General features: G+C 39.4%; 1 long non-coding RNA gene across 1 annotated transcript; it reads right to left on the reverse strand.

Annotated features, from left to right (window-relative positions):
• Positions 1 to 3,289: 3,289 nt before the first annotated feature.
• Positions 3,290 to 25,173, reverse strand: LOC116665279. Its single transcript, XR_004321814.1, has 3 exons — positions 25,091 to 25,173; positions 15,458 to 15,463; positions 3,290 to 3,304 (listed from the first exon to the last, which is right to left on the reverse strand). It is a non-coding gene; the product is annotated as an uncharacterized LOC116665279 (long non-coding RNA).
• Positions 25,174 to 26,846: the final 1,673 nt, after the last annotated feature.

Below are 26,846 nucleotides of genomic sequence, written 5' to 3' on the forward strand. Positions count from 1 at the left end.
TGTTTCTTCTGGTGTGGTTTTGGGGGCATTCAGTGGGTGGATGGTCCTGCTTTCCCCCAGTGGAACTAAAGAGGGCATGTCGAATCCAACACCTTCCACAGCTTGCACTGGACTTTGTCAGCAGTATGCTTTTTATAACCATGGATCATAAGCAAAGAAAACCTGCTTCTACTCCTTTCTCTGCCAAGCACGCCTCTCGTGCCCAAGTCTCCCCTCTGCCGCTGAGGGGTTTCCATACCATCCTTTTTGTTGGGAACAGCCTCTTCTCTTCTCCATACCTAAGTGCCCCCTGTTCTTTGATAGGGAACTTGAACTTCACCTCCTCCAGGCAAGGATCTGCAGGTTAGCCTCAAAATCTTAAAACAATTTAATTGTGAATTCCTTGATTGTATGGTATTGTAACTCTCACGGTTCTGAACACAATACTAACAGGGCGCCTTCAATTAAAATGCAGTAATGGCAAGGAACATGTGTGATACTTGCTGTTTGGGCATTTAGGAAAGCAAATGTCTAAAGGAAAACAGGAAAGTTGGATACAACTAGACTCTAATGATAAAGAAACTTAAAATGGCATTTAGGAAACTTAAAATGCTGTTAATTATAAATAGAAATCTAAAAATAAGTTTGGACGGGTATATGTGGGAGAGAGTGTAAAAGAATAAGAATTAAGATTTCTGCAAAGTGACACCGGAAATGGAAATAATAATCTGAACATTCTAGGCCAACAACAACAAAACACTGAACAAGTCCTTTTGGTGCACTGGAAAAATGAACAGCTTTTATCTTTTAGTTCTTGGGCAATATAAACAAATTTTATCTTACTGTTAGATATTCTCTCTGCCAACTTCCCAAAATGATCCAGAAATATTACTGACTTTTCTAACTTTATTTCCCCTGATACTGTTATTTTACATGTTATTCTATAGGCATCTTCCTTATTTTCTTGCCTATAGGGGGTAATTTTACCTAAATATTAATATTAGTCATTTGAGCATAGTATTTCACGAACATTTTTACCCTTCTGCTTTTTAAAGACTATCCATTACTTTTATTCTGTTTCCTGCTTTGACATTTTTCATGCTGTTGGCAGTAATTTTCAGTAGGAAAAAAAGCTTAAATGCATACAGTGATGCTTCCACAAAATGAAATTTTCAAAGACGTTTGTTGCTTGGATCTGTTGTTGCTCCAGTTTTAAAATAAAAATGCTCTACCCAAACAAGGGCACATTTTACCACTGTAGGTAGGTTCAAATTTCCCAAAATATTTTTATAGTTTTCTTTCCTTTTTTTTTTCAGCTTAATAAGAAAACATTTGTGCATTCAGAATTTCTTCCTATGTATTGAGATCATTTCCCTATTGTTCCTTGATACCCGCTCACCGAAACGTATGATTCAGCACATTTTCTGGTTGGGTTCCTGAGAGATGGCAACATCAAACAGGTTTATTTAGCCGTGTGATGACCGGAACCGCAGGAAGCAAGCAAAAGCTATTAGCAGAAGCCAGAAGGAAATCTTTCAAAGCATTATGAGCTATGCCTCACACACACTAAGGACACAAAGAAATTGCATTTTGCACCGTCCGTCCGTAGAGATGTTGACAGTAAGTAGCAGAATTGGGGGGAATCAGGGTGCTTACAGAGGAGCAAGGCAGCCGCGCGCGCAGGTGAGTGGGAACCGAGGACGCCGGAGCCGCGCGTCACCCGGGCGCCCGGAGCAGGACGGCCGCCCCCAGCCGCAGCTGCTCCTGCTACCTTGAGTCTCTGCAAAGCTAGCCTTGAGTAAGAGCATTTTTTTTTCCTTTTTCTTTTTTTAAGCTGAAAGGAGATAGCTCCTTTACTGCAAGGGTATTCTGGTCATCAGATCCAAAGACAAGCTCAGCCACCCTTTAAAAAAACAAAACAAAACAGAGCGACTAGCCGCCGGGCCGGCTCTTCCCTCTGACGGCTGTTCACATTGATTTGCTTCATAGATTGATTACTTTTGGCATCTGCATCCCTCCTGAACAACAGGGGGGAGATAATCCAGTGGCTGGGCCAGATTCACAGATGATGAATGGGTGTGGAAGACACATGGGGCATCGCATCTCTTGCTATGGATGACAGCGCTGAAAAGTACTAACAACTGGATTCGGATATTTAAAATTAGGACCATATTATTATTGAGGGTGTTGGGACTATGGGAGTCTGAGGGAGGGTAAAGGCTTATTTGATGTGAATGGGTTTGATCGCTGTACCTTGGGATGGTGGCCGCCAGGCAGACATGACACAATGCTCTCTTCTTATCGGAGGGAGGACTTGACTCACCTGGACCTGGGTGTCAAGCCTTAGTTAGCAACGAGGACACTCTAATCAGAAGCAGCACAGAACCTCTTTTGTTTTTATTGTGGGGATTTCGTAAAGTATATCATCCAATAAATCTCACACTGCCTTCTTCACGAAGATGTCCAAGAGAAATTCCTTGCAGACCTTACAGACAGGAAAAGCTATGTTCTCCAGAGGAATGGTGCTGTTTCCCCTTTAGCCCCCCGAATCTGGTCGCTGCCAGGGCTTCCCTCCTGCTTTGGCCCCTGTGAAGCAGAGACTGGGTTGAGGGTTAGCATGGAAACTTCCATGTACCTTGTTCAATATTTTTATTCCTGACTTCATTTTTCTATCTTAACCTCACTTTCTTTTCAGTTTTATCTTTTTCTCATATGCATTTTTGCAATGTAGCAGAATATAAATGAACAATAAATACAAGTATTGGTCTTTAAGCGATAAATTGCCATTTAAAATTTTGCCCAAGTGGCATTGTAGTTATGAAAGAAATATCCTTAATTTTTAAGAGACGGACACTGAAGTATATATATGGGAGAAAAATGATACAGGACTATGATTTGCTTTAAAATACCTCAACAAAAAAAAAGGGTAGATAAAGCAAGGATGGAAAAATTTTTTAAAGTACTGAATCTAAGTGGTTTCTTTACTATTCCTCTGATTTCTGTGTCTGAGTAAAATGTTTAATTAAAAAGTGTTTTTCCATTTGGATCACGTTTCTGATGTAGTGGGAGGCCAAGCTATTTGTGAACTTCACGGTTGTTTCCATCAGAAGACCCTTGGTTTATTAATTGTTTATAGATCCTTCTGAACTTGGTTTGGCTGTTGTTTGGTTTAGTTTTTTTTCTCTCTCTGCCTACTCAGTTGAAGCTTCAAGTCATAAAATTCAAGTCAGAATGAGGGTGACATATCTGAAATCCAAGGCTACTTAAGTTGTACCAGACTGAACACGGAAACCCTCATGTGTGCTTAGACACACACTCTGCTTCCCTCCTTGATTACCCAAACCTGTGCTTTCTGAGCTGCCACTTTTCCTCTCCACTCAATCCACATCCTGATCTGGGAATTTAAATCTAAAGCAGCAAGTAGGACTATGCATAAAATAGAGAAACAGCAAAGTCCTGCAAGGAACTATATTCAATACCTTGTAATAGCCTATAATGAAAAAGAATATGAAAAGGAATATATGTGTATATGTATAACTGAATCACTATGCTGTACACCAGAAATTAACACAACATTGTAAACTGACTATACGGCAATTTAAAAAAAACTTACCAACTGGGGAAAAAAAGAAGCAGGTAGAGCTGATTCACAATGAAAGTGCTACCCTAACTTGCAAAGTTTAAAGCACACACTCTACTTTTGCTCTTCTGTGTCATACATGTTATTGAATTTGGTTGCTTTCTCTGTCTCTGTGTGGTTCCACTCCTGTGTAAGACTTAAGATTTACGATAAAAATTAGAATTGAACTGAGTGTTGGGAAAGAATGCATCTTGGTTTGAAGATGAGTCTGGAAAATCTGTCATGAGCACTCAGCTAAGCTGCCTACTGAGGGAAATGGTGATGTTAACAGAAATTCATCAGATGGCTTCAGAGTATGGTCACCCCTCCATATCTGTGGTTTTGTTTTGCAGATTCAACCAACCAACCACGAATCAAAAATATTTGGAAAAAAAAATTCCAAAAGTTCCAAAAGGCAAAACTTGAATTTGCCCCTGGAAGGCAACTATTTACACAGTAGTTTCATTGTATTAGGTATTATAAGTAACTGAGAGGTGATTTAAAGTATACTGGAGGATGTGTGTAGGTTATATGCAAACACTATGCCATTTTATATAAGGGACCTGAGCATCAGTGGATTTTGGTATCCACAAGGGTCCTGGAACCAATCCCTCCTGGATTCCAAGGGACAACTGTATTGTCTGGGAATTGATCAAAACAGAAGAGGAATGAAATAACATCTGTTTCTCCTCCATCTTGGACTGATAAAATGGTTGAATAAATGCACTTGGCTTATGGCCTTGAAGAGCACAGGGGACTTCATCTTTCCAAGCACTGTCATGCAATGCCCAAGGCTTAGTCTTCTGGTCCTGATGTTTTATTTCTTAACACCTGCTGCACCAAGAGGGACTCACAGGGACATTTCTCAAAATTGAAAGGATTCTGACTATGAACCATGATCGCAGGGCAATACCTTAGGCCACTAAAGGCAAAACGTCCTTGTCATTTTTAACAATCTACTAAATTTCATCATTTAGCATTACCCACTAAATTTTACTTTGTCTTTCCACAGTCTTCATTCTGGGTGTACTTTTTAATGAGTCTGAAAGTACTATTCTTCTTATGATTTACAGTGGTAGTATTTCACTTAAAAAAACCAGTGCTGTGCACAATATTGCTTAATAAACTTGGAGGAAAGATTAGGTTGAACCATAGAAATGGACATTTTTATACTTCAAAATGGCCAAATTTTGAAAGCTTTCTATGGCTTAACTTACCAGCGATGTCTCTTATGCACACACTATTCTTATTTTACTTTTCAGGACTTCCTCAGATCAACCCCAAGCAGTTTCTATTAGTCATGGCCCATTGGGCACATGCCGATTTTGTGGGTGTGTCCTCAGCATTCCTGAGCCGTGAGGCCAGAGCTGCAGGGGCCAAGACATGCCCTTTGTCCCCTGCCAGATGGTAGGCAATGATTGGAGTTTCCTACATTTGTCAGTGAAGTCCTCGGTGTCCATGTTTCCTAAATTCATTCCTTCTCCTTGTGTTTGAGAAAGTTGTAAGAGCCACATAGCCTACTAAGGGTATTAATCCCTAAGGAGATAACCGAACTCAAATTTTAAATTCCTGTCATCATAGGCCATGTTTCTCAAACTGGTACAACTGTATGTGTTATGAAAAAACAAAAGATGCTTGGCAAGCATGGTCAGTTATACTTAGTGACAAATGCTTTAAATCACCATTTTTTGTTTGAAAGAAACATAAATATACTAAGAAGTAAGATACCAAAGTCATATGAATTTTTAAGATTAAATATGACACTCAAAACACATGTTTTGCTTTCTAGAGCTATTACCACTCCGAGAACCATGGGACGGGAGTTCACTGTTCTCTGCCATTAGAGGGACTTTAGTGGAAGATTTGCAACCCTAAGTTTAGGAAATGCTTAGATTTGACATAAAAGCCCACATAACACTCTGAGAGTTACAAAGTACAATAGGATCCAATAGGATCTATAATCCCTTTTGGGATGAGTGAGGGTCTACAGGATGATGATCATGCTAAAAAAAAGCTAATATTTATTGAGTTCTTACAGTGGGCCAAAGTATCATTTCACAAGTACCCCAGAGGTTGGTAAACTATGTCCTGCCAGTCAAATTCAGCCCACTGACTGTTGTTGTAAATAAAGTTTTATTGGAACACAGCCATGCCCAATCATTTACATATTGTCTACAGGTGCTTTCACTCTCCAATGGCATGCTTGAGTAGTTGCAACAGAGACTATATGTCCTATGAAACGTAACCTATTTATTGTCTGGCTCTTCACCAAAAAAGTTTGCCAACACCTGTATTAGTGCATTTAATCATCAAAGCAAGCTTATGAAGGAAATTCTATTACTAACTTCATTTTACTGATGAGAAAACCAAGGCACAGAGAGGTTATTTAACTTACCCAAAGTCATAGAGCAGGTAAGTGGCAGGGCATCAGTCTGGTTCCAAAGCCCATATGGTCTTAATTTGTTATAGACTTCCTTCTATATAAGAGGAAACATGTTCAAGGTCTTCTTATAAAACAGATGCTAAATTGATAGCTCCCTAGTAGTTGATGCTAATGAATGTATCTATAACTAAAAAAGAAGGTGCCAAATCATGAAGATGGTCTGCAGGAAACCTAGCACACAGAAATAGTGTTGTCTTAGACGATCATAGTTCATTCACTCCATGCCCTCTCCCCTTGTGCCAGTGGGTATTTTCAAAGTGTCTGAAACACCTGAACAAAGCCCTGTGGAAGTCGCTGCTCCAGCCAAAATCACTCTTTCTGAACATGGCTCATAAATCCCAGTTCTACACTTGTGCATTCCCCAAGTTGTTCTTTTCAACATTCATGCCCTCCCGATACCCACAGTGAAAGATGTAGGAAATTCAGACATCATCTGCGAAAACACTGATAGCAGTGGGGAGTGTCAGGCTTACGCCGTGGTGGTCATGACAATGGCGTTCTTCCAACTTACTAGTATGAAGGCTCCCAGAGGGCAAAGTTATGGCAGCTTTGTAAAATTCTGAAGATCCTGCAGGGTGCCTGTGAATACATCATAAGTAGAACAAGTGATCTCCTAGTCAGGCTTCTATTAATTGGGATGTTCCCGTATTGGTGTTCCTGTGCTTCTATAATGAAGATCTCAGGGACTGTTGAGGGTGCCTCTTAATTATTCAAAACCTGCATTCATCATAGTTTTAATATTAAAGGTATTTAACTCTGCCTGACTTTTTAAAATGTACGATATATATATTGTTCTATTTTCTTTTAAACTGGAAGCAGTTTACTTAAAAATCATTGGCACTATTCTCTAATGATGAAAATGTCAGCTTCCTTTTGGAGCTGCCTTTCTTTAGGGGGAGAAAAATTCCCAAATTGTCCCTTGTGTGATACAAATATAAAGGAAATAGGGACCCAGGTGCTGAGGGAGGAGATAACTGTGTGTTCATGGTGTCTAGCCCCAGGCTCTGGCTCTGTGTGAGGACGGGGTGTGTTTCATAGCCAGTCAGTGTCCAGTTCTGACTCCTCCACTTTCAGGGCCAAAGTTGTCAAAGTGGCCTGGTGGTCCTCAAAAGCCCCAGTGGAGGCCAGAAGCCAGCAAGGGTAATGAAGTCCTAAGATGCACTTTGCTATGAGGATGGAGAGTTTGCCCTGGTGACCATGTTCAGTGCTGGGGCTTTAATCAGCTGAGCAAACCCCAGTTCTGGACTCAGTGCACAACCTATACTAGAACCTCTTTGGACCGGCCACCCCAGCACTGTGGGTGGAAAGGGCTGAGGGTGTGATTAGACAGAGCTGATTCCTAAAGACCTCAAAGTCCGGGCCATGTGTTGTGGGACGTGCACGGCTGAGTCTGTGCAGGAAGGAGCGTCCCTCACTTCTCCCCAAGGAGCTCTGCATAGAACAGGGACAGTGCTAGTAGATTCAGTGGACTGCCCTGCCCTGGCTTTTTGCCAGGGAGTGAGTGGTGGGGGATGTCCAGGGCTGGGGTGAAGGAAGGAAGGAAGGTGTCCACAACAGTCCATCTTACAGGTGGACACAGGTCTTGACAACCTCTATCTTTGAGCAGTAAGAAGATCCACTCACTTTCATTCTCTAAATGATATTATTTTCTCACCCTATGGTACTACAGACATTTCCATGTACATGAATTCACTGGGCTCATTGCTGGCATCTCTGCTTGTCCGTCTCTTCCAAAAAGGGAACAGATAATCTACTCTTTTAAAATATTTCAGTCATAAGTCTACAGTAGTTTCGAGAGGCTTTAAGATACACAATTTATATTAAATAGAGTATGAAGAGCATCATTCTTTTCCACTGATATGGGGTGTATGTATGTTTGGTCGACACAGGGATCCTATTGAAATAGTAAAGAGAAATCTTAAGCAGATAAACCTCTTCATGTGTAAGCCAGTAACAATCTAAAATAGTTGCCTCTCCACGAAAAATTATATATATAATAATATATATGATATATAAAAGCTATATTTGGAGTGCCTGGTAGTGTAATCTAATATTTTACCAATCATCTGATATTCTGTCAGAATTAATATGTACAACTTCAGCTGGGTAGTTCCACTAACAGTTTTTGGTCTTTAAGGATTGCTGCCTAAAGCTATCATTTAGATAATAATGGTCCTTCTTCTTCATGTCCAAAAAAAAAAATTTTTTTTAAGCGCTATTTCTCTAGGAGTTAAGAAATATGTTTGCCTTATAGTAACAATACAGTCAGGATTCCCTCCCCCTGTTTTTTCCCCTTACTTGCAAAAATCTTTATAAAAGGACATCTTGCTTAGGAAAAAAAAAACAACCCAGAGATTCTATAACTGTCACTGGGAGGTTGGAAAAAAGTTCCAGTGTTTGGAGCAGCTCCCTGTACAGAACAGTGCTGTCTGATTGATCCCTGCGTGTCCCTGGGGATCAGCCTGGCCCTTAGAAGGTCTGCACATCTGATAAACTGCCCCATTTTGAACGTGATCATAGCCTGACAGATTTTGTATTAGAACCCGTTCAGGTGCAAGTGACAGAAAAACCTAACTCATAATGTCTTAAGCGAGGAATGAATTTTTGGTTAAAATACCCTAGCCAGGTCCTCCTCCCCCTGCCTCTCACCATTTCCCCTCTTCTGCTCCCTTTCGTCTCCTCATCTTCCTTTGCCGTATGTCCGCTCGAATTTCCTTTTGGATGTTACCTCCATGTAGTAATTCCAGCAATTCCTGGTAAAGATGACTTTTTTTTTCCTTCTTTCCCAACAGTTCTATAAAAGTCCCCAGATTTATCTCCTTGAACCAATTTGGAGCACGTGCCCTTCCTGAACTAATCACAGAGCGAGAGGAATTTGATCCTCTGATTGGCCAACCTGGTTCATAGGTCCCGCCCTGGAGCTCTTGCTTTCACTTGGATAAGAATGAAAAAGAGGTGGTTCCTCGAAAAATATGCATTAGTTTACTAGAAAAAAGTAAAACGGATACCAGGCCAACAAAAACAACCGATTCCACCATAAATACTAAAGACGCTTGGGTTCTTTTTCTTCCCTGTCCTTTACAACAGATAAACAAATGTCTATGCCTTTCCCAAGTTCAGCAATGATTGTTGTCATCCTTCCATTTCAAAAAAAAAAAAAAAAAAAAAAGGAAACATTTCACATAATGACTGTATAGAAAAGGGAAACACAAGAGAGATGAGAATCTTAGCCAGGCTGACTTTGTGTGCGTACCCAGCTGTCCTCTTAAAATTGCAAAGCCCTTCAACATTCAAGGCTTTGATATTTTGGCTCAAATTACACATTTCAACACCTTATTGTTTGTGTTTGATGTCTGGGTTAGTAATATTAATGCAAAAAGAACCATCTGGGGAAAAATGTTTTTTCTTTCTCATGTGGCTTCTTATGGATAAGTAAAATGTTAATTATTTAAGCAAAAATGTTTTTAATATAGAGCTGCAATAATGTTTTGAATGTGGAGTTATATCACTGTACTATTCACTTCTAATTCTAGAAAAACTGAAGCAGATTGCTTCATGAGAAAACTATGGAGATCATTGCTAGAAATGCATTTTAGAATTTGCCCCAAATATTAATCTGTAAATACCATTCTTTGTTATTTAGCTTTGTTAGAGCATAAGAAAAAAAAAAAAAACTCAGTAAACCCTTTTAAATGATCTTTCATAAGATTATAAAATATCTGAAAAAAGTTTTAGATAAGCCACAGACATGAGACATTAACTGGGAAAAAGGAAGTTTTAAAATATAATTCTTGAAAATAACAGATTGGTATAATTAAGTCAGGTGAGTTCTGGTAATTACTGAGAAATAAAACACCTGGATTCAATAAATATTTAAGCATGTAGCGAAGTACAGAGAGATGGAGCAAACTGCATAAATTTGAATCCTTACCCAATGAAAGTCATAAAAATAAAAATCATGTAAAATAGTGTTGGCTTCCTGGACAGAAATGAATACATTAGTGCTACAGGCTATGACAATACGTATCAACCCATTACGGATAACCAGTCGAAGGGCTTGATTACCAAATGTAAGACAATAGAGAGCAGTGCTCTTCAAACTGAGGTATGTGAATCTTAGAGTATACGGGACTGGCCCTAAGAGACCTGGAGTGGGTGGCTTTAAAGTGTCCAGATCCTTACCCTCCAATCAAACTCCATCCTAACCCTGTCTTTCTACAGACACCACACTGTGCAGGTCCCCCTCTCCTCCTCTCACCACTATCCTCTTTCTCCCACGTCACCAAAGAAGAACAGACCTCTTGTCTTCTTCTTGAATCCAACCGTGTTGCATTCTCCCAGGGTAGAAGAACCTCTTATCCAACCAAAGAGACTATTTAACATATAAAATAATTGTCACAGGAAAAGAAAAAAATCATCAATAAGAAATATTGAAGATCTAGATGCCTTATTTCACACAGGTGACAACTTTTATGAAATGATTTTTTTCATCAAAGATTTTTAATCTTTTATCACAGAGTTAGAATACTTAACTGTGCAAAGCATGCTGGGAATTTACAGTCGGCTAAGAAGTGTGTTCTCTCTGCATGTTTATGATTCTCAATAGTGAGAATGAGCTTGGTGATTCGTGTTATTAACCTGTGTCTTGGCCAGTGTCTCAGTTGCCTATTTTGCATGATTTCAAGGGAAAAGAAACAAAAATGTCCATGTTTACTTGCATCAGCTTTTTTCAAAAGATTATAGTATAACAGAAATCTTTGTGTTTTTTTTAACATAAACACAAATCTCCTCACTGTCACTCATCATTCATTCCATTTATTGATGTACTTAACATTGCATGCTATAGACAATGCACCTAACATCAATCATGAATTCACTTTTTGTAACCTCTACAATTACTAGGGACTCAAATATTTTCTCTTTTCCTTGCTGTTAATTCCCAAAAAATTAAACTGCACTCTTCAAAGCAGAACATCTACTTAGGTATGGATGTATGACAAAATATTCTCAAAATGCAATCTAGGATGTCATACCCTGAACTTTAGAAAATCATCTTTATTTAATTAGGATTAGTTCCTTCCACTCAGATGTTGATATTTTAATACTGTCAAATGTGTAATTATAAACTTAATAATTTTCATCCAGGAAATGAAATTCCTAAGCAGTCCATATGTAATCATTCTCAACTGTCTGTCTTTAGAGCCATCTGTCTCTCCTTTTTAAGGTCCTTCAAGTCAACCTAGAGTATTAAAATTGGCACAAAATAGGTCTTTGTTCATGGGTGAAGGAAATATTCTTGAAATCTCCAGTTTTATGTGGTTGGTTTTATTAGGTTTCATCCAAATCCAGCTCCACAAACAAGATGACTCTAAAGAAAGTATGACAAGTATAAACATCAATTAGTTTTAGGCCTTTTTTTTTTAATCTGAAGTATAGTTGATTTACAATGTTGTGTTAGTTTCTGGTGTACAGCACAGTAACTCTGTGTGAATATACATATCCATAATTAATGGATTATGCACATACATAATAGACATACAGACATACACAATATACATATTATGTATATACATATCCATACACAATATGGATATATACATACATAAAATATACATTTTACATATATACACATACCCTATATGTATTATATATATACATATTCATACACATGTTACAATATTTTTCACTTTGGTTATTACAACCTACTGAATATAGGTCTCCATGCTATATAGTAGGACCTTGTTTATCTATTTTATATGTAGTAGTTTGTATCTGCTAATTCCAAACTCCTTATTTATCCCTACTTCCCTTTCCTCTTTGGTAACCATAAGTTTGTTTTCTATATCTGTTAGTCTGTTTTGTAAATAAGTTCATTTGTGTCATTTTTTTTAGATTCCATATATAAGTGATATCATATGGTATTTTTCTTTTTCTGTCTTACTTCTCTTAGTATGACGATCTCTGCGTCTATCTAGGTTGCTGCAAATAGCATTATTTCATTCTTTTTTATGGCTGAGTAGTATTCCACCGTGTGTGTGTATGTGTGTATGTGTGTGTGTGTGTGTAGAGAGAGAGAGTCAATAATGCTGCTATGAACATCAGGGTGCATGTATCTTTCTGAATTGGAATTTTCTCCAGATATATGTCCAGGAGTTGGATTGCTGTTTTTTAAGGAATCTCCATACTGTTTTCCATAGTGGCTGCACCAAATTACATTCCCATCAACGATGTAGGAGGGTTCCCTTTTCTCCACACCCTCTCCAGAATTTATCAGTGTGGACTTTAATGATGGCCATTCTGACCAATGTGAGGTGATACCTCTTTGTAGTTTTGATTTGCATTTCTCTGATGATTAACAATATTAAGCATTTTTTCATGTGCCTATTGGCCATCTGTATGTCTTCACTGGACAAATGTCTGTTTAGGTCTTCTGTGCATTTTTTGATTGGGTTGTTTGTCTTTTTTTTATTGAGTTGTATGAGCTGTTTGTATATTTTGGAAGTTAAGTCCCTGTCAATTACATCATTTGCAAATATTGTCTCCCAATCTGTAGGTTGTCTTTTGATCTTGTTTATGGTTTCCTTTGCTGTTCAAAGCTTACAAATTTAATTAGATCCCATTTGGTTAAGTCTTGATATAGCTTCAAGTCATATTTATCAAAAACAGAAACCAAGAGGCTTTTTTAGTTTTTCTGGCAAAATACTGAATTATAGCCTCTACATCCCATCCAGTTTAGCATTTATCCTGGATATTTTAATACTTTATCCCAATATTATTACCAATAGCTGAGTTAAAGTCACCTGGAATGAGTTTGGTAGAGTTCCACTTTGTACTTCCCACTTCTAACAGGCATGTGCAGGGAGGAGAGCTGTGACTCTCACATGGCTTAAATCTGAAAGACGACCAGCAATAGCCCATTCTCTCGTTTACTGCCTTTTTCAGACTGACATGACTAGCACTGCCTTATCAAAGACAGCAGGCAGAGCTTTCCTGATAAGACAAAGTGCCCTAGCACAGAAGTGGTTAAGGAACAGTAACCTTTTGTGGTCTCAGGTGATGGCTAAAAGTATTTGATGCCACTGCCCCCAGCTAACCCATCAATTTCCCAGCAAGTTGTGTCATAACCTATGCAGGATGTATGTAGCCTAGTACAGCAGTCAGCAAAGTCAGTGGCGAACATGCTGTCTTAGTCTGCTTGGACAGCCATAACAAAATATCGTAGACTGGGTGGCTTAAACAACAGAAGTTTATTTCTCGCAGTCCCAGGGGCTGGGACATCCAAGATCAAGGTGCTGGCTGGCTTGCTTCCAGATGAGAGCTCTCTTCCAGGCTTGCAGTTGGCCACCGTCTCACTGCATCCTCACATAGCCTTTCTTCTGAGCTCACGTGGTGTCTTTTCTTAGAAGGACACTAATTCTGTTGGATAAGTGCCCACCCATATGACCTCATTTAACCTTAATGACTTTCTTAGAAGCCCTGTCTCCAAATAGTCACACTGGCAGGTCATGGCTTTAACATATGGATTCGGGGGATCAGGAACACAATTACTCAGTCTGTAACACATGGGAAATTATAATTAGGTGCATGCAAATAAATGCAAAAAATAAAGACTGAGCAGTCCTGCGTAAGAAACCACTCCAATACTTATTGACTTAAAACAACCATTTAATACTTATGTTTCTGTTCTTGAAGAATTCAAAAAGCACTCAAGAGAAAGCTCATCTCTGCAGCGTGTGGTGTTGACTGGAGAATCCGTGATAGCTTTCCTCGCACGTCTGGGTTTGTAGCTGATTGCCCAAAGTGGCTGGGGCTGGCTGAGCCTCCCCCTCCATCCCTTGATAGGCTATTCTACTCCAGAGCATCTTTTTCTCCACATGGCCTCTCTTTATGAGGATTCTTTAGATGTTCTCTGTTTTCTCCCGTTATTAAAAACAGAAGCTATACAACCTTGGAAGGCCTGGGCTCAGAAATCCCGAACTGTCATTTCTGCTGTCTTCAATTCGTTGGAATAAAACACAAGTCTGGTGCAAATCCCAAATTTGGGGAGACAGACCTGCCTTCTTGATGGGAGAAGTGGCACAGGCATACAGGGATGAGATTAATTGTTACTGGCTTTAGTTGCAGACAAATCTACCATCGTCTATCCTCAGGCCACAAAATCTTACACCACTTCCACATGTAAACCATAGTCAGCTCCTCTGAAGTCTCCCAAAGTCTCATCCAATTTTTTTTTAATTGAAGTATAATCAGTTATAATGTATCAATTTCTGGTGTACTGCATAGTGGTTCAGTTATACATATATATATGTATTCCTTTTCATATTCTTTTTCATTATAGGTGACTATAAGATATTGAATATAGTTCCCTGGGCTATATAGAAGAAATTTATTTTTTTATCTGTTTTGTATATAGTAGTTAGTATTTACAAATCCCAAATTTCCAATTTATCCCTTCCCACCAACTTTCTCCCCGGTAACTGTAAGTTTGTTTAGTATGTGAATCTGTTTCTGTTTTGTAAATGAATTCTTTAGTGTCTTCTTTTTTCCTTTTTTTTTTTTCTTCTAGATTCCAAATATAAGTGATATATCATTCAATTTTAACATCAAGTTCTATGCCCAGAATTTCTTGATCTATGTTGGTATATATTATTCTGTATTATTTTTCAGTAAATTTTTATTTTTTAAAAAGTTTTTTGAATTGATTTCATAGGTCAACAAATATAAGGAAAATAATTTTTCATTTTATAAACGAATTTTTAAAAAAACAGTCCCAGTATAGATTTTTAATTTCATAGTCACTGTTCCCTAAAGTGTCTAATACACGGCTTTCTGCAGTGGTAGAAACGTTCCATAGCTGCACCATCCAGCATTTGGCCACATTTGAACATGGAGCACTTGAAATATGGTTTATATGACTGAGGAATTAAATTTTAAAATTTATTTAATTTCGATTTTTTCAAATTTAGCCAAATGTGACCTGTGGCTACTCTACTGGACAGTCCAGGTCTGACAAGTCCTTTTGTAAGTTCAGTGGTATATAATTATTTTCTTTCAACAGACTTAAAGAAGAGCAGAATTGTGTTATCCTCTGATAGACTGAATGAGTCCTGGCAACCATCCACAGTCATATGACAAAAAACATACGGTATACACACATTAGAAGAAAAGTTCAAGGCAAGTTTGATAAATGGACTATTGATAAACGTGAGCAGGATGTAGGGAAACCCCCCAAACAGTGCAATACCCTAGAGATAGTAATAGGAAGGTTGTTACCATCTTTGAGCCTGGAGGGATAAGAAGAGAGAAAATTGACCAGAACCCAGAAAGAAACAGTGTAGCAAGGGTCCCCTTGAAAGGAGAGAGAACTTTGCAGGGAAGGAGCTAGGAAAATAAATAGCCTTCTCTTCTCTTCCTACCATCTCCTGCCAAAGGATCTTCATTGGCCAAACCCAGCTGGAAGCCAGAAGACAAGAAAGCACACTGATACAGTCTGTACAGCTTGGCCTCAGACAGAAAGTGGGGGAGAAGAGGATGACATAGATATAGAAGGATAAGTAGAAGTTACCCAATACATGAAAAATTAAAATAATTTGCATGACTATGTGTTTTTGGCATCCAACTCAGATAGAATTCAAGGAATTGAGTGACACTATTATAATTAGATTCTATTTCATTAACTTATTTAAGTGAACAAGATTTTCTCAATCTGAACTCGGTCTCCTTTGAGCAATAAGTGACTCATCCAAAGGCATACAAACTGAGTGGAAGAGAGAGCCCCATTCATCTCAGATGTGTTTACAAAAATATGATTAGACTTAGCAAATGTTTAATATATTTAGATAATTAAATCAATGATGAACTTTATTATACTTACTAGCTTCAGGTGAGTGAGAATTTTCAAAGGTGGTAGATGGAAACATTAGAAGTTTGTGATGAGAGGCAGCCTACAGGGGCTCAGACTCTGAAGTAAAGTGGCCTGGGTTCAAGTGCACCACCACTTATTTGCTATGAAACTTCAGGCAAGTTCTTTAACTTCTGTGCTTCAGCTTCCAGGGCTGTAAAATGATGATGATACTAGTAATTATCTCTTAGAGTTGTTTTGAGGATTAAATGACCTAATGAACATAAAGAACTTTAGACAGTAATGTATAAACATGCATTGTATCAGTCAGTCATTGCTGAAATAATGCTGCACAACAAGCAACCATAAAATCTCAATGACATAAAACAATAAGCATTAATTTCTCACTCTGCACTTGTGGATTGCTTAAAGTTACCTCAGGATGCAAGCTGGGCCCAAGTCTGCTCCAAGGGTCTCTCATCCTTCTTGGACCAACAGCTTAACAAAGCCTTTTCTTCTCAGGGCAGAAAGCAGGAACATGAGGCGGTATTAATCTTCAAATTAAAGATTTTTTTCTTAAGTTTTTTATTTTCTTTTGTTTCATATGTCTTTTCAAAATCTTGTATCTTTATTGGAATTTCAAAAGAGAATACATGATTATCTAAAAAAAAAAAAATCCTTCATTGTGAACCAAATTCACGCTTCAGTTCAAACACTGGTATACTCTCTTCTTTGAAAGAGTCTGCCTCTTGCCTGTACCAAGCAAACTACATGAATCCTGGACAACTGAGATAAAGAAACATGGAGAGAGATCATTTCCCTTGGATCCCAAATTCATTTGGAAAATAATTTTTTCTCCTTGTCATTTGAAAAGTCTGTATTGTGTACTATCTGAGCAATTTCATAGCACCTACTGAAGATAAATAACTTATTCTAACACATCACACGTGCTCGCTAAGGGATTTATCTTGCCACTGAGTAGATGAGGCAGGATTCCGGGGAAATTTATGGGTCCTACTGCAGTTTGGCCTCTGTGTTTTATTATCAGAAGCCACCAAAGTTTTAATTTGCCTTCTTATCTTTTCTGGCAAGTAAACAAAGTAAGATTGTTTTGATCAAGAGACTTAATGGGAGAAGTTGTTGTATTGCATCTTTGCAGATAACTCAAATTTCTGAGCTTAGGGGAGCAATTTATGGATTCCTTCCTCCCAAATAGTCTGTTTAGCTTGTGAGATTCTGGTAATAAATTAAATCAACACATTTTTTTTTTCATCTAGTGTGGCTATAAATTGTGTGAGAAGTAATCTCATGCACTTGTTCAGGCTGAGAACATCTATGGAGATCAAGTCTTTACTATGAATGTGGAAGGTCCTAGAGTCTTCTGGCCAAAGATCAAGGGAGCCCCTTTCTTAGAAGTGGCTTTCAAACACGAGGTGGATTGGACATGTGTCTGGAAAGAAAATTCTAACTGGCAATGACTGTGAATGATACACTTGGTTTTGCTGACAGCTATCCTTGTTAATTCCAGTTTGCATGTTACACATGATGGTTATGTTTCCTTAGAGTCAGAAGCTAGCAGCTTCACCCTAGAGATGGGAGGTGTTATGTCCCAGGAAGTCCTACTGCCCCTCTTCCCTCTGAAATTCAAATAGAAATGTTTAAGCCCTGCTTGACCACAGGCTTGGCTTTCTCAGTTTTAAGGAATGTGTGTATAAGGACTACGCAGCCATTCATTATGATACTTCCTTAAACTATTTAATGACAGGAGAAAGTTCTTGTGGGAGGATCATACAATTTCTACATGAAGAAAACTAGAATACAAAACTTTTTAAATACTGGAATTCTCACTGAGGTAGAAATAGAGCTATTTGGAAGGGACTATACCTAAATGTTAATAGTGGGATTTGGGGGGATTATTATTCCTCCTCTTGTGCTCTCCTGTGAATTTTTCCTTTATGAATTATTTACAATGAGCAAGTGTTCTTTTTATGACTCAAAAAGGTTCCTAAAAATCATGAGACAGCTTACTCCCTCCCTATTCTTATCATACACTGGAAAGATCACATTTTATACATTAAAAACTAGTTATAAAAGGAATTTCTTTTTTTAATTTTTGCTGAATGTTAATTAAATCTTAGTGTTTTTTTTATTGAAATATAGTCGGGTTACAATTTTGTGTAAGTTTCTGGTATACAGCACAACGATTCAGTTATACATTTTTTAACATTTTTTATTGATTTATAATCATTTTACAATGTTGTGTCAAATTCCAGTGTAGAGCACAATTTTTCAGTTATACATGAACATATATATATTCATTATCACATTTTTTCTCTGTGAGCTACCATAAGGTCTTGTGTATATTTCCCTGTGCTATACAGTATAATCTTGTTTATCTATTCTACAATTTTGAAATCCCGTCTATCCTTTCCCACCCTCCACCCCCTTGGCAACCACAAGTTTGTATTCTATGTCTATGAGTCTATTTCTGTTTTGTATTTATGCTTTGTTTGCTTCTTCTTTTTTTTTTTTTTTTTTAGATTCCACAAATGAGCGATCTCATATGGTATTTTTCTTTCTCTTTCTGGCTTACTTCACTTAGAATGACATTCTCCAGGAACATCCATGTTGCTGCAAATGGCGTTATGTTGTCAGTTTTATGGCTGAGTAGTATTCCATTGTATAAAATATACCACCTCTTCTTTATCCAGTCATCTGTTGATGGACATTTAGGCTGTTTCCATGTCTTGGCTATTGTAAATAATGCTGCTATGAACATTGGGGTGCAGGTGTCATTTTGAAGTAGGGTTCCCTCTGGATATATGCCCAGGAGTGGGATTCCTGGGTCATATGGTAAGTCTATTCCCTATTCCTAATCTTTTGAGGAATCTCCATACTGTTTTCCACAGTGGCTGCACCAAACTGCATTCCCACCAACAGTGTGGGAGGGTTCCCTTTTCTCCACAGCCTCTCCAGCATTTATCATTTGTGGATTTTTGAATGATGGCCATTCTGACTGTTGTGAGGTGATACCTAATTGTTTTGATTTGCATTTCTCTGATAATTAGTGATATTGAGCATTTTTTCATGTGCCTGTTGATCATTTGTATTTCTTCCTTGAAGAATTGCTTGTTTAGGTCTTTTGCCTATTTTTGGTTGTTTGTTTGTTTCTTATTAAGTCGTATGAGCTGCTTATATATTCTGGAGATCAAGCCTTTGTCAGTTTCATTTGCAAAAATTTTCTCCCATTCCATAGGTTGTGTTTTTGTTTTACTTATGGTTTCCTTTGCTGTGCAGAAGCTTGTAAGTTTCATTAGGTCCCATTTGTTTATTCTTGCTTTTATTTCTATTGCTTGAGTAGACTGTTCTAGAACATTTTTGAGATGTAAGTCAGATGATGTTTTGCTTATATTTTCTTCTAGGAGGTTTATTGTATCTTGACTTATGTTTAAGTCTTTGATCCATTTTGAGTTGATATTTGTGTATGGTGTAAGGGAGTGTTCTAGCTTCACTGCTGTACATGCTGCTGTCCAGTTTTCCCAACACCATTTGCTGAAGAGACTGTCTTTATTCCATTGTATAATCTTGCCTCCTTTGTCGAAGATTTGTTGACCAAAAGTTTGCTCATTTCTGGGCTCTCTATTCTGTTCCATTGGTCTATATGTCTGTTTTTGTACCAATACCATGCTGTCTTGATGACTGTAGCTCTATAGTATTGTCTGAAGTCTGGGAGAGTTATTCCTCCAGCCTCTTTCTTTCTCTTCAGTAATGCTTTGGCAATTCTAGGTCTTTGATGGCTCCATATAAATTTTATTGTGATTTGTTCTAGTTCTGTGAAATATGTCCTGGGTAATTTGATAGGGATTGCATTAAATCTGTAGATTGCCTTGGGTAGTGTGACCATTTTAACAATATTGATTCTTCCAATCCAAGAGCATGGGATATCTTTCCATTTTTTAAAGTCTTCTTCAATTTCCTTCATCAATGGTTTATAGTTTTCAGTTATACATTTTTATATATATTCCTTTTCATATTCTTTTTCATCATAAGCTATTGCAAGATACAGTTCCCTGTGCTCTACAGTGGAACCTTGCTGTATATCTATTTTATATATAGTAGTTAATATGGGACTTTTCTAGGTTCCCAAAATGTCTGCCTTCTGCCCTCTTTTTTCTTCACTCTCTTCTTAGTGATCTCAGTCAGTGTCACAGTTTCAACCACTGATTCCAACCACATAAACACTTTGGTCCTACACAGCAGCCCTGGCCTTGATCTTCGGTTCCAGGTCTACAATACTGACCCCCTTCTAAGTTGATCCATGTGGACATCTTGTCCCTTCATTACACCTCTAAACAGGCTCAGGAACTTGAGTCCTCCAACCTGGCTTTTGTCCTCTTGCTGGCTCCGTTCCTGTTACTGACACCACTTTCTCTAGGTCATTAAGAAGGGCTTTCTCCCTGGTATCTTCAGACTCCTTTATCTTTCACATACAGTTGTCATCATATTCCATCTTAACAGGGTTGCTCACATTTAATTGCTCCTTTCCATTCCCCTTGACAGGGTCCTAATTATACCTCTCACTTGGACAAAAGCATTGTACTCACTAAGCACTTCACATGAATCAACTTTAATCCTCACTACAGCCCTACATGGTAGGTACTCTTCTTAGCATCCCCATTTTATGCTAGCTTCCCTGAGGTCATAGAGTTTATAAGCAGAGCTGGATTTGAATCCAGGCAGTGTAAGGCCAGAGATGACGCACTACCTCCCAGCTACATAGCTCCTAGAGCACAGATGTTCCTGCCACATCCCCATGTTGGTATCATCCCTATTGTAGAGACAGAAAAGCCAAGGCTGAGAGTAGAAACACCTCCAGAGCTAATTCTGCCCACCCGCCCCCCACCTCCATCAAGATTAATCTTCTAAATGCACCATTTGGATTGTTCTTTTACGAAGAATCCCAGTGCTCTTCCTTGCCCAGAGAATAAAGTCCAAGTTGTTGAGTTGGGCACTCGGGGACTCCCCATCTGCTGCCCATCACCTTTCAGCTTTATCTGCCATTCCTGCTGGAGGGACCCCTCAACCACAGTCCCAGGTCCTGCCTCCACTCACTAGAGTGCAAACTTCTATTTTTACATCTCACCGCCCATCCCAACTGCCATGTGTCTGTTCTCCCTTGCAAAGGAGCATTTGGGTTTTTCACTGAACAGGAGTCATAGATCAGGTACATTTTAAAAATGATCAAGACTTCTCTGCCATGAGACTTCAGAAAGAGAAAAACCAGATTCAGTTTTCCAAAGTACAAAACCTAAGCTTGCAGAGCTATCCCATTGCTTTCTCTTCTGCACTGGAGCCCCATGGCGCATGTTATCAGTTCAATAAAATATACGGAAAGTAAAAAATAAAAAAAGAGGGTTGTTAGTGAGCATAGCAGAAGCAAAAGGCAGATTGAGTGTCCTTTAGCTATTAACCTTGAGAATGATGGCTTGGACAGCCCCAGCCAGAGACCTCTTTTGCCCAGATGGCTATCATACTGGTCTTTCCCTATGGGTGAGAGCAGTGTTTTAAACCTCCTCCTCTCTTCCCCCTCCTCTGACTACCTCTCCCTGTCTCCTCCTCCTTCCTCCCTCCTCCACCCTATTTCGTCTCTCCCCTCCTCCCCCTCCCCCATTCTCCCTCTTCCCCATTCTCCCTCCTCCCCTTCTCCCCCTCCCCATCCTCCGTCTCCACCTCCTCCCCCTTCATTCTCCACCTCCTCCTTCTTCCAGATACCACTTCTTGCAAATGTTCTTGTCCAAGTAATACTTACTTGGAGGATCAGTGTGAACAATAGATGAAAAAGAAGGCATCTCAGGTAGAGGTGAAGTGGAGAGCCCCCCACTTATCTGTCCCCCTCCCTGCACCTGAGGAATTCTGCACAGATCAGCTTTCAAGGTTGAGCGTGTGCATGTGTGGGCAGGCATGTCTGTTTAGAGGTGGGGTGGAGAGGTAAGTGATTGTATTGTTTGTAAAAAGGCAACATGCTCAAAGACAACCCCCTTCCCTTTTTTTTCTTTTCTAAATTACTTGCTTTTCTGTTCTGGGCTCCCTTGAACTTGGATTAACTCAACATCCAGCAAATACTTGTTTAGTTCTTGCTGAGCTGCGATCAGGATGTGAGGTTTCAGAGAAATCTGTGGAGCAGTCCCTGCCTCTGGAAACTACATAATCTAACTTGTGAAGCCGAGGCTCTCACCTTCCTGAGAGTGATTCTGAATGTTTAGGTTTTCATTTCTGATCTCTGAAGTTCAGCTCTAATACTTTTGTCTGTCTGCCTCCTGGATCGTCTCTGCTTCGTTGTCCCACTTTCACCTGAACTCGAAATGTCTAAACCTGAAACTATGCTCTTTTGCAGAAAACCCAGAAAGTTCACAGCATCAACATCAGAGTTGTCTGGTAAAAGAACAAAAGCACTGAGGGACAGTGGGAGGCAGTGGGGAGCATCATGTTGCCAGAGAATAGGTTCTTGCCTCGCTCGGGAAAGAATTAAAGAGTAGGGCATAGGAAAGTGGAAGCACGTTTATTTGGAGAGATACACACTCCATAGACAGAGTGCAATCTGTCTCACTCAGCAGGGAGAGCGGATTAGAAGACACACATTCCATAGACAGAATGCGGGTCATCTCAAAAGGCGAGAGGGAGAGAGACCAAGAGTTGTGGGGTGTTTAAAGTAGAAGATACACACCCCATAGACAGAGTGACCTTGAGGTGCAAGTTTGTTCGTTTTTATAGGCTCAGTAATTTCATATCCTAATATGTAGGAGGATTATTCCAACTATTTTGAGCAAGAGGAAGGGATTTCCAGGAATTGGACCCCACCCACTTTTAGACCTTTTATGGTCAGCCTGGGAACTGTCATGGTGCCTGTGGATGTGCCTGGAAGTCCAGTCTTCCACCATCTTGGTTCTAACTGGTTTGTCCTGTCCTCAGCTGCTGTGTCACTCCTTCAGTGGTTGAGCCCTGCCCCCTTCCCTCCTGTCTCAATCAAAGTGACAAAAGTAACACAAATAATTGGGGAGAGCTAAGAGTTACCATTAAATATGTGAAGCCCATTGTGTATAACAGGGACTAGATGTCTCCTGGGGGAATGAGTGCCAACATTGTCTTGACTAGTCTCGCTTCCCTGATGCCTCTCCTCTTGTCTCTCTCTGTATTTACGTGATTGAATATTTAAAAACGTCTTTTCTATATAAATGCCCTTTAGCTGCAAGTAAACAACTACAGCTGCCATTCAGCCAAAGAAATAGAAATGTCTCCCCAAAATGAAGGGAAAAACTGGCCAAGGTGGATTTGCTAAAAGAAGGTACTATGTACACAAAACTATACTTACTATAATCTCTCAGTGATAACTGGAGTTTTCAAGGGCAATAGTGAATTTGTCTGTTTACTTTAAAAGCAAAACCCTGCATCAGTTGTGACTTTGTTGTATTTGATTTTGCTGTAAAGGACATACCAAGGCTGCAGGTAGACTATTGCTCAGTGTAAGGGAGAACTCCTGACAAGACCGCTGCCCAAAGTCACACTGACCAGTTGCAGTGTGCATCCCTCCCAATTCAGACACAAGTTGGGATAAATTCCTGCATTCAGTAAACATCTTGCATTCATTTGGAGGTCAGAGAAGTGAGAAACTAAAATTAGGAGTTTCAGCAGAGGGGTCTTCCTAATGGAGGAGGTTAGTGGGGCTTGCTTTGCAGGATGCTTTGGGAGATGAAACAAGGAAAAGACATCATTCTGGGTGTGAGAGAGGCTGGGCAGGGGCAGGGGAATGAAGAAGGCAGCTGATGCCGATGGAGGAAGAAAGAAATATGATAGAATGAGCCCCTTGAGAGAGAGGAGGAGCTGAACTGTGTTTGAGGCAGTGGTGAGCTTAGCAAAAACCTGACAGCTGTTCATACATTATCTGATAAACCTGACAGTTGCCTGAGGACATGTGAACTTGGGAGCAGCTCTGAAGTGAAAAGAGGTGGAAAAGCTGTGTGCTGTGTGAAATCTTCTTCCCCAGGGCTGAAGAACTGGGGTTTTCCTAAATACAAGGGCCAGAATCCCAATCAGAACTCCCAAAAGGTCCAAGACAAAGTAACCTGCTCTTTTTAGGTGTCTCACCTCCTCATCTAAATTGAGGTAAAAGAGCAGCAAGAAAAATCTGTAAACATTCAGCTAAAGTCAGGACATGACATTTTAAGAACCTTTATTTCCCCACAGAGGTGAAAAGGGTTTTTTAAAAAATATCATAAAGATGCTTTTGTCATGAACAAATAAGTACAGAAATGGTACAAGATCATTTATCACAGAACTGAAACACGGGAAGCAAGCCTGACATAGAATTGTTCCAAAAAGGGCCTTTAAGTGATTATCCATTTTGTAACTCTATTATTATATTTATAATATAAATTATGTACTTGTATATTAATTATAATATAAAACCATTATAGGATGGTTTGCAGTAGTGTGCAGCTCAGAGGGAGGGTGTATCCTGTGGACTATAAATGACCGGTCTCTGATGTCGCCAGCCACACCTGAGCCCCACGGATATAGCTGTGCATGTTATGACAGGTGATCCAAGAAATACGGTGATTTTGTCAGCAACTCAAAAGCTGTGATGGTTCTGGGTAGTCTGTATGTCTCTATGCTTTGGTGTTACAACTGTGTAAATCTGTGTTTTTATTTTATTCCTTATTATCTATACAAAGAAAAGAAAATACATTCAGAAAATTGGAAGTGGGACAGATAATGTTTCAGTCAAATCCACAAAGAGACCTCAAATCCAGAAATATCATTAACCTGGAACAGACAAATGATTCTGCTACCCAAACATCCTGCTACTGCCATCCAGTTGTCCAGGTGTGAGGGAGACCCTGGCTGTGAGCACAGAGGACTAGTCACGACACTATCACTGGGATAATGAGGGTCATTGGTAGAATAAAGTGTGAGCAAATTAAGCTCATTCTGAGAAACAGGCAAAAGACATTTGTGGCTTGGATTCTGGTGATACCTATACTGTTCCTCTTTCATTACCTTCCACTATTAGACTGTTACCTCTCCTTGGATCCTACCAGTTTTTAATGAACCTTGATTTCAAACAAATTTTCCAAGATATTGTGGTTTTTCCCTTTTTCTTTTTAAATGTTCATATGGTAAGGACTTGGATGAAATGAGGGGAAAGGGACACTCAAGTCAAGGGAAAGGGAAACAGCCCGAGTAAAGACAGTATATTCACGTAGGAGGCAAACCAGAGTGAGAGCAGCCAGGCTGGAACAGATGATTTCTCCTGGAGGGAGGGGGACAGTGGAAGGTTAAGGGGCCATGTTTTGGTGGGTGGTCTTACATAGCATGTACATGCTGGGTTACAGAGCAGTGGGGTGGGGGCAAAAAAGGAGGCATGGTGGAGAAGAGAACCGCTCACAGGTGGCTCATTATGAGACACAATGGAGGGAGCAGGGCGGCTGCCGAGGGCAGAGCTAGACAGCGGTCCACAAGACCACCCTCACACTGACACCAAGTACAAGTTTAGGGCCCCCAAGACCATCTTCAGTTTCAGTAATTTGCCAGAAAGACTCACAGAACATACCGGAAGCTGTTACATATGTTGAACCCTGGTTATGACTTATCATAGTGAAACAATACAGATTTAAGTGAGCCGAGGGAACAGATGAATAGGGCAGAGTCCAGGAGAATTCTAAACACAGAGTTTCCATTGCTGGTGTAGAAAGCATACTGGTGTTTCCCAGTAACTGTGTGAGACAATGATCACAAAGTATTGCCAACCAGCAAAGATCACCCAAGCGTTGCTGTCCAGAGTTTTTATTGGAGCTCAGTTATATAGATGTGAATGGCCACCCACATTGCTGACCTCAGTATCTAGCCCCTCTGGAAGTCCGTCTGGGACCACACGACCCAAAGCCCCTACTCTTAATTATCCTTTTTTTAATTGAAGTATAGTTGATTTACAATGTTATGTTAGTTTCTGGTGTACAGCATAGTGATTCAGTTATACATATATAAAAATTCTTTTTCATATTCTTTTTCATTGTAGGTTATCACAAGCTATTGAATATAGTTCTCTGTGCTATACGGTAGGACCTTGTTGTTGATCTGTTTTGTATATAGTAGGTTGTATCTGTTAATCCCAAACTCCTAATTTAATCCCTCCCTGCACCCTTTCCCCTTTGGTAACCCTAAATTTGCTTTCTATGTCTGTGAGTTTACTTCTGTTTTGTAAATCAGTTTGTTTGGATCATTTTTTTTTTAGATTCCACATGTAAGTGATATCACATGATATTTGTCTTTATATGACTTACTTCTCCTAGTATAATCATCTCTGGGTCCATCCATGTTGCTACAAATGGCATTATTTAATTGTTTTTTATAGCTAAGTAGTATTCCAATGTATATGTATACACACCACAACTTCTTTATCCAGTCATCTGTCGATGGACATTTAGAATTTTTCCATGTCTTGGCTATCGTAAATAGTGCTGCTATGAACATTGGGGTGCATGTAACTTTTCAAATTAGAGTTTTCTCTGGATGTATACCCAGGAGTGGGATTGCTGGATCATATGGTAACTCTGTTTTTAGTCTTGAGGAATCTCCATACTGTTTTCCATAGTCCCAAAGCCCCTACTCTTTAATCACATTGTTGGACTATTGGTGTGGCCAGTGACTCTCAGACACTCTTATCAGGCATGACATTCCGAGGGTTCAGAGGTCATCTCCCAGGGACGAAGGGAAAAAACCAGCCCTCCCTTTGGGTAGGGTTAATCCTTTACTACACACAGAGGTAACACACTTTTACCCCTTTTCTTCCTCTTCCTCACATTTCTGTCCCTTCCTTCTTCCTTTCCTGAAATCTTTTAAGGTTCAAAACAATCTGTGTCCCAAGCACCCTCTTCTCAGCTGTCAAATCAGGCTACAGCCGTAGTGAC

The sequence above is a fragment of the Camelus ferus genome, chromosome 8 (genome assembly GCF_009834535.1).
Source record: "Camelus ferus isolate YT-003-E chromosome 8, BCGSAC_Cfer_1.0, whole genome shotgun sequence".
NCBI lineage: Eukaryota > Metazoa > Chordata > Mammalia > Artiodactyla > Camelidae > Camelus > Camelus ferus.